The sequence below is a fragment of the Myotis daubentonii genome, chromosome 15, assembly GCF_963259705.1.
Source record: "Myotis daubentonii chromosome 15, mMyoDau2.1, whole genome shotgun sequence".
NCBI lineage: Eukaryota > Metazoa > Chordata > Mammalia > Chiroptera > Vespertilionidae > Myotis > Myotis daubentonii.
Genome location: NC_081854.1, coordinates 1,860,630 through 1,870,555, shown reverse-complemented (window position 1 = coordinate 1,870,555; position 9,926 = coordinate 1,860,630). Strand labels below are relative to the sequence as shown.

Genomic DNA, 9,926 nt, shown 5'->3' with positions numbered 1-9,926 from the left:
GAACAACAAATCAATGGTTCTCTCTCTCTCTCTCTCTCTCTCTCTCTCTCTCTCTCTTCTCTCTCTCTCTCTCCTTTCCTCTCTCTAAAAATCAACAAAAACATATCCTCGAGTGAGTATTAAAAAAAGGAAATGCCAACAGGGTCTCAGATGGGAGGGATACTAGGTTTAGGGAGGGTTTGGGAGAAGAAAAGAAAGGAGCCGTCACACACCAATCAGACTTCTAATCTCGGGAACTCGGAGAAGAGGTCAGCTCCACTCCTACCCCAGCCTGGGACTGGCCCTCTGGTTGATCTCAGCCTCCTCCAGGTCTGTCTGTGGGCCCCCCTGATTGATGGCTTTTCTCCCGCCCCCTCTGGGCAGGTGCAGAATAACAGGTCCTGATAGGTTGAGAAACCACCAAGACCCAACTGTTGGGTGTTATCTCTGACCCCTTCTCCTCCAGGTGTAAATCATCGCTAGCTGGGAGGTGGAGCAGAAATGGGTTTCTAACTAAAAACCACACTAGCCCACCCCAGCCCGTGTGCCTCAGTTGGTTGAGCATCGTCCTGTGCACCGAAAGGTCACCAATTCGATCCCCAGTCAGGGCACATGCCCAGGTTGTAGAGTCAGTCCCCAGTTGGGGTGCGTATGGAAGGCAACCAATCGATGTTTCTCTCTCCCTCTCTCTCTAAAAACAAAACCACACTAGCCTGGTGTAAATGGAGTCCTCCCTTCCCAAAATCATTGATGCCAGTACCTCTCTGGGCTCCGGCACCTGGGAGACCTCATACAACAATGAAAGATGAGAAAGGGGAAGAAAGGGTTGAGGAGGCTCTAGGATCAGAGGCAGCAATACCATTGCATGCAAATGGTAACTGAAAAATAAAATTAAAGCCCTGCCAGCGTGGTTCAGTGATTGGGCATCAACCTATGAACCAGGAAATCACGGTTCGATTCCTGGCCAGGGCACAAGCCCGAGTTTCGAGCTCCATCCCCAGTCTGGGGCATCCAGGAGGCAGCCGGTCCATTATTCTGTCTCATCATTGATGTTTTTATCTCTCTCCCTCTCCCTTCCTCACTGAAGTCAATAAAAAAATATATTTTTAAAAACCAATAATTAAATACAGTGGGGCCTTGACTTATGAGTTTAATTTGTTCCGAGACCGAGCTCGTTAAGGAGCTCGTTAACTCAAATTACTCTGTCAACTCAAAGCAAAAAATCTGCTGAGAGACAGCTGGTATCTCAAAAAACTTGTTAGTCAGGACACTCGTATGTCAAGGCCCCACTGTATGAAAATGAATCAATAAGATAAAATCACAGAAGCAGCCACAGGCAGTGAGACGGTCTTCTCCCGGCTCCAGGAACCCGCCTCCCCCATGACATCATTTCATCACAGACCTGACCGCTTGCCCACGGAAGTCAGGAGGAAGGCAGACTCGTCTGAAGGCCACCACTATATCCACCGAAGGGGTTTGCCCATGGCACCAGCAATTTCCAATTGAAACGAGCCATTTCCAATCAGCAATTAGGATGCAATGAGGAAGCCACGGGAGGTGTAAGAACTAGAGAGAATGAGTACGTCTTTTTGGAATGCGTGTTTTGGATTTCTTCCCAGATAAATACCCAGAAGTGGAAGCACAGGGTCCTGTGATAGTTCTCAGTTTTAATCTTTTGAGGAAACTCCATAGGGTTTTCCAGGGAACCGAGTCCGTGATATTGTAATAACCATGTATATTGTAAGGTGGGTTCTCAGGGGGAATCATTTCATTAAGGGTATGGTTGTCTAACCACCGTGCCACGCACCTGAAACTAATAGAAAATGGAATGTCAACTGTAACTGACCAATTTTTTAAAATTTAGAAAAGATGGGTGAAAAGGGTGAAGGGATTAAGAGGTACCAATTGCCACCCTAGCTGGTGTGATTCAGTGAATAGAGCGTCAACCTTCAGACTGAAGGGTCCTGGGTTCAATTTCGGTCAAGGGCACATGCCCAGGTTTCAGGCTCGATCCCCAGTAGAGGGTGTACAGGAGGCAGCCGATCAATGATTCTCTCTCATTATTGATGTTTCTCTCTCTTTCTCCTTCTCCCTTCCTCTCTGAAATCAATCAAAATGTAGTTTTTTAAAAGAAGTACAAATTGCCAGTTATGAAAACAGTCATGGGAACGTAAAGTATAGCACAGGAAATGTAGTCAACAATATTGTGATAAAGCCCTAGCTGGTTTGGCTCAGTGGACAGAGTGTCAGCCTGCAGACTGAAGGGTCCCAGGTTTGATTCCACTCAGGGCACATGCCTTGGTTTCGAGTTTGATCCCCTGTAGGGGACATGCAGGAGGCAGCCAATCAATGATTCTCTCTCATCATTGATGTTTCTCTCTCTCTCTCCCTCTCCCTTCCTCTCTGAAATCAATAAATATATATATATTTAAATATATTTTATTGAATTTTTACAGAGAGGAAAGGAGAGGGAGAGAGAGTTAGAAACATCGATGAGAGAGAAACATCGATCAGCTACCTCCTGCACGCTCCCCACTGGGAATGTGCCCGCAACCAAGGTACATGCCCTTGACCGGAATCAAACCTGGGACCCTTGAGTCTGCAGGCCAACACTCTATCCACCGAGCCAAACCGGCTAGGGCTAAAGATATATTTTTTATAAAAGCACAATACTGCCCTGGCCAGTTTGGCTCGGTGGATAGAGTGTCGGCCTGCGAACTCAAGGGTCCCAGGTTCGATTCCGGTCCAGGGCATGTACCTTGGTTGCAGGCACATTCCCAGTGGGGAGCATGCGGGAGGCAGCTGATCGATGTTTCTCTCTCATCGATGTTTCTAACTCTCTATCCCTCTCCCTTCCTCTCTGTAAAAAATCAATAAAATATATATATTTTTTAAAAAGCACAATACCGTGATAACGGTGGATGGGGCCAGGTGGGGACTAGACTTACCAGGGGGATCACTTTGTAATTTATATAAACACCTGACTGCTATGCTGTCCACCTGACACTAATATAATATGGACTGTCAACTGCAACGAATGAATTTGCTGAGGTCAGTGGAGTCCAATCTCATTATTCACGGTAGCTGTGTGCAGTAGTTACCAGGATCACCGAAGTCATGAATGCCAGACCGTGGCTTTGATAAGAAACTTGGGATTCAGTTCCTTCTATTAATTATTAATCAGTTAATAAAGAATTGGAAAGGAGCCCTAGCCGGTTTTGCTCAGTGGATAGAGCGTCAGCCTGCGGACCGAAGGGTCCCAGGTTTGATTCTGGTCAAGGGCACGTACCTCAATTTCAGGCTCCTCCCTGGCCCGGACCCTGGTCGGGGCGCATGCAGGAGGCAACCAATCGATGTGTTTCTCTCACATCCATGTTTCTCTCTGTCTTTCCCTCTCTCTTCCACTCTCCCTAAAAATCAATGGAAAAATATCCTCGAGTGAGGATTTTTAAAAATGAAGAAGAATTGGAAAGGAACCTCGAAAACCTACTGGTCAAGGGCACATGCCCAGGTTGCGTGTGTGTGTGTCCTACACGCTCTCTCATCTCCCTTTGACGGGGCCTGCTGCTTTGGGCCCCACATCGGGTCAGTAGAATGACACTCTGGGTGGGGGAGACTGGACAGGTGAGCAAAGTCAAGCAGGGAATGACTCTGGAAGCTTCCACAGGGGAAGCCAGCGTTTGGACGGACTCCAGGAGTCCGGGGCGCCCTCCACGCCCGCCACTTCCCCAGGCTGCTCCTTGTGGATCTAAGAGGCCGGACGGATGGACAGACAGACGTGCTTCCTTCACACATGCGTAGCACCTATGAGAACAGCAGGGCAGCACCTGTGGGAACAGCCGTGCGCCCACCTTCACCTCCAGTCCCCGACGCTAAGCTTTCAAACCTGCGCAAAGGGGAAGAGTGTCAAGGCTCAGCCCCAGCCAATGGGAAGGGAGCCTCCGCCAATATATCAGGGCCAGGCAGGGCCCGTGAGTACCTTTTCCTGCTTTCGGAGATGTTTTTAACAGGAAGGAGCCAGGAAGCCTGATTCCCTTCAGGGGTGAGTGGGGTTGGGGATTTCTTTTGTTTCTTTGTGGGGGTTTTCCCTCTCCTTCCTGACAGTTACACTAAGAGACACTGGGGTTCACCAAGTCCAGTTGGCCCACGTCACCTTGGAAAAGGACCGGCTCTGTCTCATTGATAAAAATCCTTATCAATGAGGCTCAGTGGGTTGAGCGTCGTCCCATGCACCAAGAGGTCATGGGTTCGATTCCTGGCACGTACCTGAGCTGCGGGCTGGATACCTGGTGAGGGGCATGCCGAAGGCAGCCAATCAATGATTCCCTCTCATCATTGATGTTTCTATCTCTCTCTCTCCCTCTTTCTCTGAAATCAATAAAAATATGATTTTTAAAAGATTGAAAAAGTCGAGATAGCTGTAGTCACAGAAGAGAAATAGTGAGGAGAGAAGAGTAGAACAGGAAGCGGCGAGGATATAGAAACGCTGGCTTTGACACCATCTCCCCTATCACATTCTCCTTTTCAGTAAAGAAAATGACATTGCTTCGAAGCGGAAGGAAAGAAGGAAAGAAGGAAGGAAGGGAGGGAGGGAGGGAGGAAGGAAGGAAGGAAGGAAGGAAGGAAGGAAGGAAGGAAGGAAGGAAGGAAGGAAGGAAGGAAGGGAGGAAAAGGAAGGAAGGAAGGGAGGAAGGAAGGGAGGGAGGGAGGGAGGGAGGGAGGAAGGAAGGAAGGAAGGAAGGAAGGAAGGAAGGAAGGAAGGAAGGAAGGAAGGAAGGAAAAATTCTCAGCTCAGCTGCGTGGCTTATGGGTTTGGGCACTGGACATGCTTTTAGCTGCTGGCTTGCACCACTCACAGTTTGCACTGGACTTAACCTACGTAAACTTCCCCCCTTGTAAAATGAAGGGGAGAGGATCAATGTGATAGACGTCTTATGAAAATGTAAGGTTAAATGGACCCGAGGGTGGTCCAGATTCTACACTGGCCCCGTCAAAGATGACAGCTTTTTACCTTTTAAAAATGTTTACCCGTGCCCTGGCCAGCATGGCTCAGTGGGTTGGAGTGTCATGATCTTAGCAAGTTTCAATTACATACTACAGTACTAAACACCATAGCCATGGCGCTCTGCATGCTGCTGCTGGGACTTACTCGTCTTATGACTGAATCTGTGGACCCCGCATAGCATCCCCCAGCCCCTGGCAACCCCCATTCTACTCTCTGGTCTTATGAGTTCACCTTTTTTAGATTCCCCATAGAAGTGAGATTCTACAGTGTTTGTCTTTCTGTTTCTGACTGATTTTACTTAGCAGAACGCCCTCCACGGGTATCCATATTATTGCAAATGGCAGGACTTCCTTCTCTTAAGAAAAAAATTATTGTTGACACCATTACAGATGGCCCCCACTTCCCCACCCCTTTGCCCAGCTCCAGCCAGCCCCGGCCCCCCACAGCCTCCCTCTGGCCATCATTAACTATACTGTTGTCTGTGTCCATGGGCTACACATGTGTGTGCTTTGGCTAATCCCTTCACCTTCTTCTATCCAGTTCCCCACCACCATCCCTCTTCCTTCTGACAGCTGTCCATCTGTTCCACACTTCCATGCCCCTGGTTCTGTTTTATTAGTTAATTTTGTTCAGTAGATTCCACATATAAGTGAGATCACATGGTATTTGTCTTTCTCTGACTGGCTTATTTTGCTTAGCATCATAACCTCCAGGTCCATCCATGCTGTCTCAAAGGGTAAAAGATCCTTCTTTTTGCCCTAGCTGGTTTTGCTCAGTGGATAGAGCATCTGCCTGTGGACTGTAGGGTCCCAGGTTCAATTCCCGTCAAGGTCACGTGCCTGGGTTGTGGGCTCCATCCTCAGTAGGAGGTGTGCAGGAGGCAGCCAATCAATGATTCTCTCTCATCATTGATGTTTCTATCTCTCTCTCTCCCTCTCCCTTCCTCTCTGAAATTAATAAAAAATATATTTTTAAAGATCCTTCTTTTTCACAGCTGCATAGTATTCCCTGGTGTAAATGTCCCACCGCTTTTTTTTTTTTTTTTTCAGAGAGGAAGGAAGAGGGATAGAGAGCCAGAAACATCAATGAGAGAGAAACATCGATCAGCTGCTTCCTGCACACCCCCTACCGGGGATGTGCCCGCAACCAAGGTGCATGCCCTTGACCGGAATCGAACCTGGGACCCTTCAGTCCGCAGGCCGACGCTCTATCCACTGAGCCAAACCGGTTAGGGCACCTCAAAGCTTTTTTATCCACTCACCTACTGATGGGCACTTGGGCTGTTTCCAGACCTTGGCTATTGTAAATAACGCTGCTATGCACATAGGAGTGCATACTAGTACATTCTTTCTGATTGGTGCTTCAGGATTCTTAGGATATATTCCCAGGAGTGGAATCGCTGGGTCGAATGGCAGTTCTATTTTTACCTTTTTGAGGAAACGCCACACTGTTTCCCACAGTGGCTGCGTCCAGTGCACGTAGGGTTCCCCCTTCTCTGCATCCTCGCCAACACTTGCTTGTGGATGTCTTGATGGCATCCATTCATTTCCTCATGATCTCATGTCTCCACAGGTCTCGTCTGCTCTCCCTCTCTCTCTTCTGATTGGTTGTTTTTATTGGTGGTGCCTGAGGTTCTCAGACTTGAGTGAAGATGGATTCTGACTCCTCGTCCTCCTCGTCCTCCTCCACCACCTCCTCCTCGTCTACCTCATCCTTGCCATCCTCGCCCTCCTTCACCTCCCCTTTCAAAAGTGGGGTCATGCGGTACATGCTCTACTTAAGCCAGGAGGATCTGGAGAGGTTCAAGCAGCTCTTAGTGCGGGAGCAGCCGGAAGCGGGCTCCACCCAGATCACCTGGGACCAGGTGAGGACAGCCAGATGGGGCGAGGTGGTCCATCTCTTGACGGAGTACTTCCCCGGTCACCTCGCTTGGGATAAGGCTCATCACATCTTTGCCAGCATGAACAAGACCCAACTGTGCGATCGGACGCGGATGGAACTACAACGTGAGTAATCCTCTGGGTGGAGGGTGCGTAGGGATGGGCTTGGGTGCTGATGAACTAAGTGCTTTACTGGCCACCTGAACAAGATGGCAAATAGTGGGGTGAGAGGGTGGCTCTGACCCAAAAGGCAAAGACTCTCCTATTAACATATTTAATGAAGAAACCTGCCCTGACTGGTGTGTCTCAGTGAGTGGTTAGAGCAGGGGTGGGCAAACTTTTTGACTCGAGGGCCACAATGGGTTCTTAAACTGGACCGGAGGGCCGGAACAAAAGCATGGATGGAGTGTTTGTGTGAACTAATATAAATTCAAAGTAAACATCATTACATAAAAGGGTACGGTCTTTTTTTTTTTTTTTTAGTTTTATTCATTTCAAACGGACCATAGTTTGCCCACGGCTGGGTTAGAGTGTTGTCCCACTCACTGAAGGATGAAGGGTTCAATTCCTGGTCAAGAGTATAAGGGCATGGCCCTAGCCGTTTGGGCTCAGTGGATAGAGCATCGGCCTGTGGACGAAAGAGTCCCAGATTTGATTCCGGTCAAGGGCACGTACCTGGGTAGCAGGCTCCTCCCCGGCCCAGGCCCTGGTCGGGGCTTGTGCAGGAGGCAACCAATCATTGTGTTTCTCTCACATGGATGTTTCCCTCTCTCTCCCCATCTTCCTCTCTCTCCCCTTTCCTCTCTCCCTTCCACTCTCTCTAAACATCAATGGGGCCCTGACCGGTTTGGCTCAGTGGATAGAGCATCGGTCTGCGGACTGAAAGGTCCCAGGTTTGATTCTGGGCAAGGGCATGTACCTTAGTTGCAGACACATCCCCAGTAGGGGGTGTGCAGGAGGCAGCTGATCGATGTTTCTCTCTCATCAATGTTTCTAACTCTCTCTTCCTCTCCCTTCCTCTGTGTAAAAAAATCAATAAAGTATATATATATTTAAAAACACATCCATGGGGGTGCCCTAGCCAGTTTGGCTCAGTGGATACAGTGTCGGCCTGTGGACTGAAGGGTTCTGGGTTTGATTCCTGATCAAGGGCCCATGACTGGGTTGTGGGCTCAATCCCCAGTAGGGGCGTGCAGGAGGCAGCCGATCCATGATTCTCTCTCATCATTGATGTTTCTATCTCTCTTTCCCTTCCTCTTTGAAATCAATAAAAAAATATTTTTTTTGTGTGTACTGGTGGGGTCCCTCGGCCTGACCTGTGGGGATCAGGCAGAAACCAGCTCTCAGACATCCCCTGTAGGGTCCCGGATTGGGAGAGGGCAATTCTCGAGTGATGCACCCCGGAATTGGGCTCCCTCCTCTCTGGTTCCCAGTGCATCACCTGAGAACCGCAGCTGCCAAGTCACCACAGCTCAGCAGCTCCTGTGTTGAGTGTCTGCCCCCTGGTGGCCAGTGCATGCCGTAGCTACCAGTCAGATGGTCAGACAGTTGCTTAGGCTTTCATATAGAGAGACTAGAGGCCTGGTGCATGAAATTTATGCACTGGAGGGGGGAGGGGGGTCCCTCAGCCCAGCCTGCACCCTCTTGCAGTATGGGACCCTTTGGGGGATGTCTGCCTGCCAGCTTAGGCCCCTCCCCTGGGCAGGACATCCCTCTCACAGTCCAGTACCCCTTGCTCCTTCCGCCCGCCTGCTTGCTGCTCCTTACCACTCTGCTCACTGCTCCTTAGCACTGCTGCGGACGTGGGAGAGGCTCCCGCCACTGCCACTGCACTTTCCACCCATGAGCCTGGGTTCTGGCTGAGCAGGGCTCCCCCCGTGGGAGCACACTGACCACCAGGGGGCAGCTCCTGCATTGAGCATCTGCCCCCTGGTGCTCAGTGTGCATCATAGCGACCAGTTGTTCTGGTCGTTCCGCTGTTGGTCACTTAGACTTTTATTATATAGATGTCTTTATTGATTTTTAGAGAGAGGGAGAGAGAGAGATCCATGAGAGAAAACATCAATTGGCTGCCTCCCACATGCCCCTACTGGGGATCGAGCCCACAACCAGGAACTGAACCGGCGACCTCTTGGTGCACACAATGACACACAACCATCAGGTCTAAGCGATACACGTACGTGTTCTTGAACACCTTCCGTGGCCCATGAGGAAACAGCACCCTTTTCTCTCTCCCTGACATCCGGATGGAGTCCAGCTAGTGCTCTTCTCCCTGAACGAAGGTGGGGGGTCCTTGAAGGGGTGGCCCCTGCTCTCCAGGGAGGGCCCACATCGCTCCTCATCTCAATGGGGCAGCCTCTTCCCTTGTCCATTGCAGAGCTCCGGCCTCACCTGGAGCCCACGGGCCCACCCCCAAGAAGAGCACTGAGGACCTTGGAGGAGGAATATTCTGGTATGTATGGAGGGCGTGGCAAGCCTGTAGGGAGACGGGCTCCAGGTCATTCCTAAGGCTAGGGGGGTGGTCGATGAATTTGGTGTCTCTTTTTCTCTCCTTTTTTTTTTTTTCAACCCTTCTTTTATGAATTTAAGAGAAGATATGCGTTTTTATTAATTTTAGAGAGAAGAGAAAGAGAGAGCCCTAGCCCGTTTGCCTCAGCTGTGGGCTTGATCCCCAGTGTGGGGCGTGCAGGAGACAGCTGATTCATGATTCTCTCTCTCTCTCTCTCATCATTGATGTTTCTGTCTCTCTCTCTTTCTCCCTTCCTCCCTGAAATCGATAAAAATATATTTTAAAAATAATAATAGTCCTAGCCCGTTTGGCTCAGTAGATAGAGCGTCGGCCTGCAGACTGAAGGGTCCAGGGTTCAATTCCAGTCAAGGACACATGTCCGGGGGTGCGGGCTCGATCCCCAGTAGGGGGCGTGCGGGAGGCAGCTGATCCATGAGTCTCTCATCATTGATGTTTCTATCTCTGTCTTCCTCTCCCTTCCTCTCTGAAATCATATAGAAGATATTTTTTTAAATAAATAATAATAATAAAGTGCCCTGGCTAGTTTGGCTTA

The 9,926-nt window shown here is 49.6% G+C and overlaps 1 protein-coding gene across 1 annotated transcript in view; it reads right to left on the bottom strand.

Moving 5' to 3' along the window:
* The window catches only part of LOC132216037 (popy Class I histocompatibility antigen, A-1 alpha chain-like), a 296,300-nt gene that overhangs the window by 96,511 nt on the left and 189,863 nt on the right, over positions 1-9,926 (bottom strand). The window lies entirely within an intron of this gene.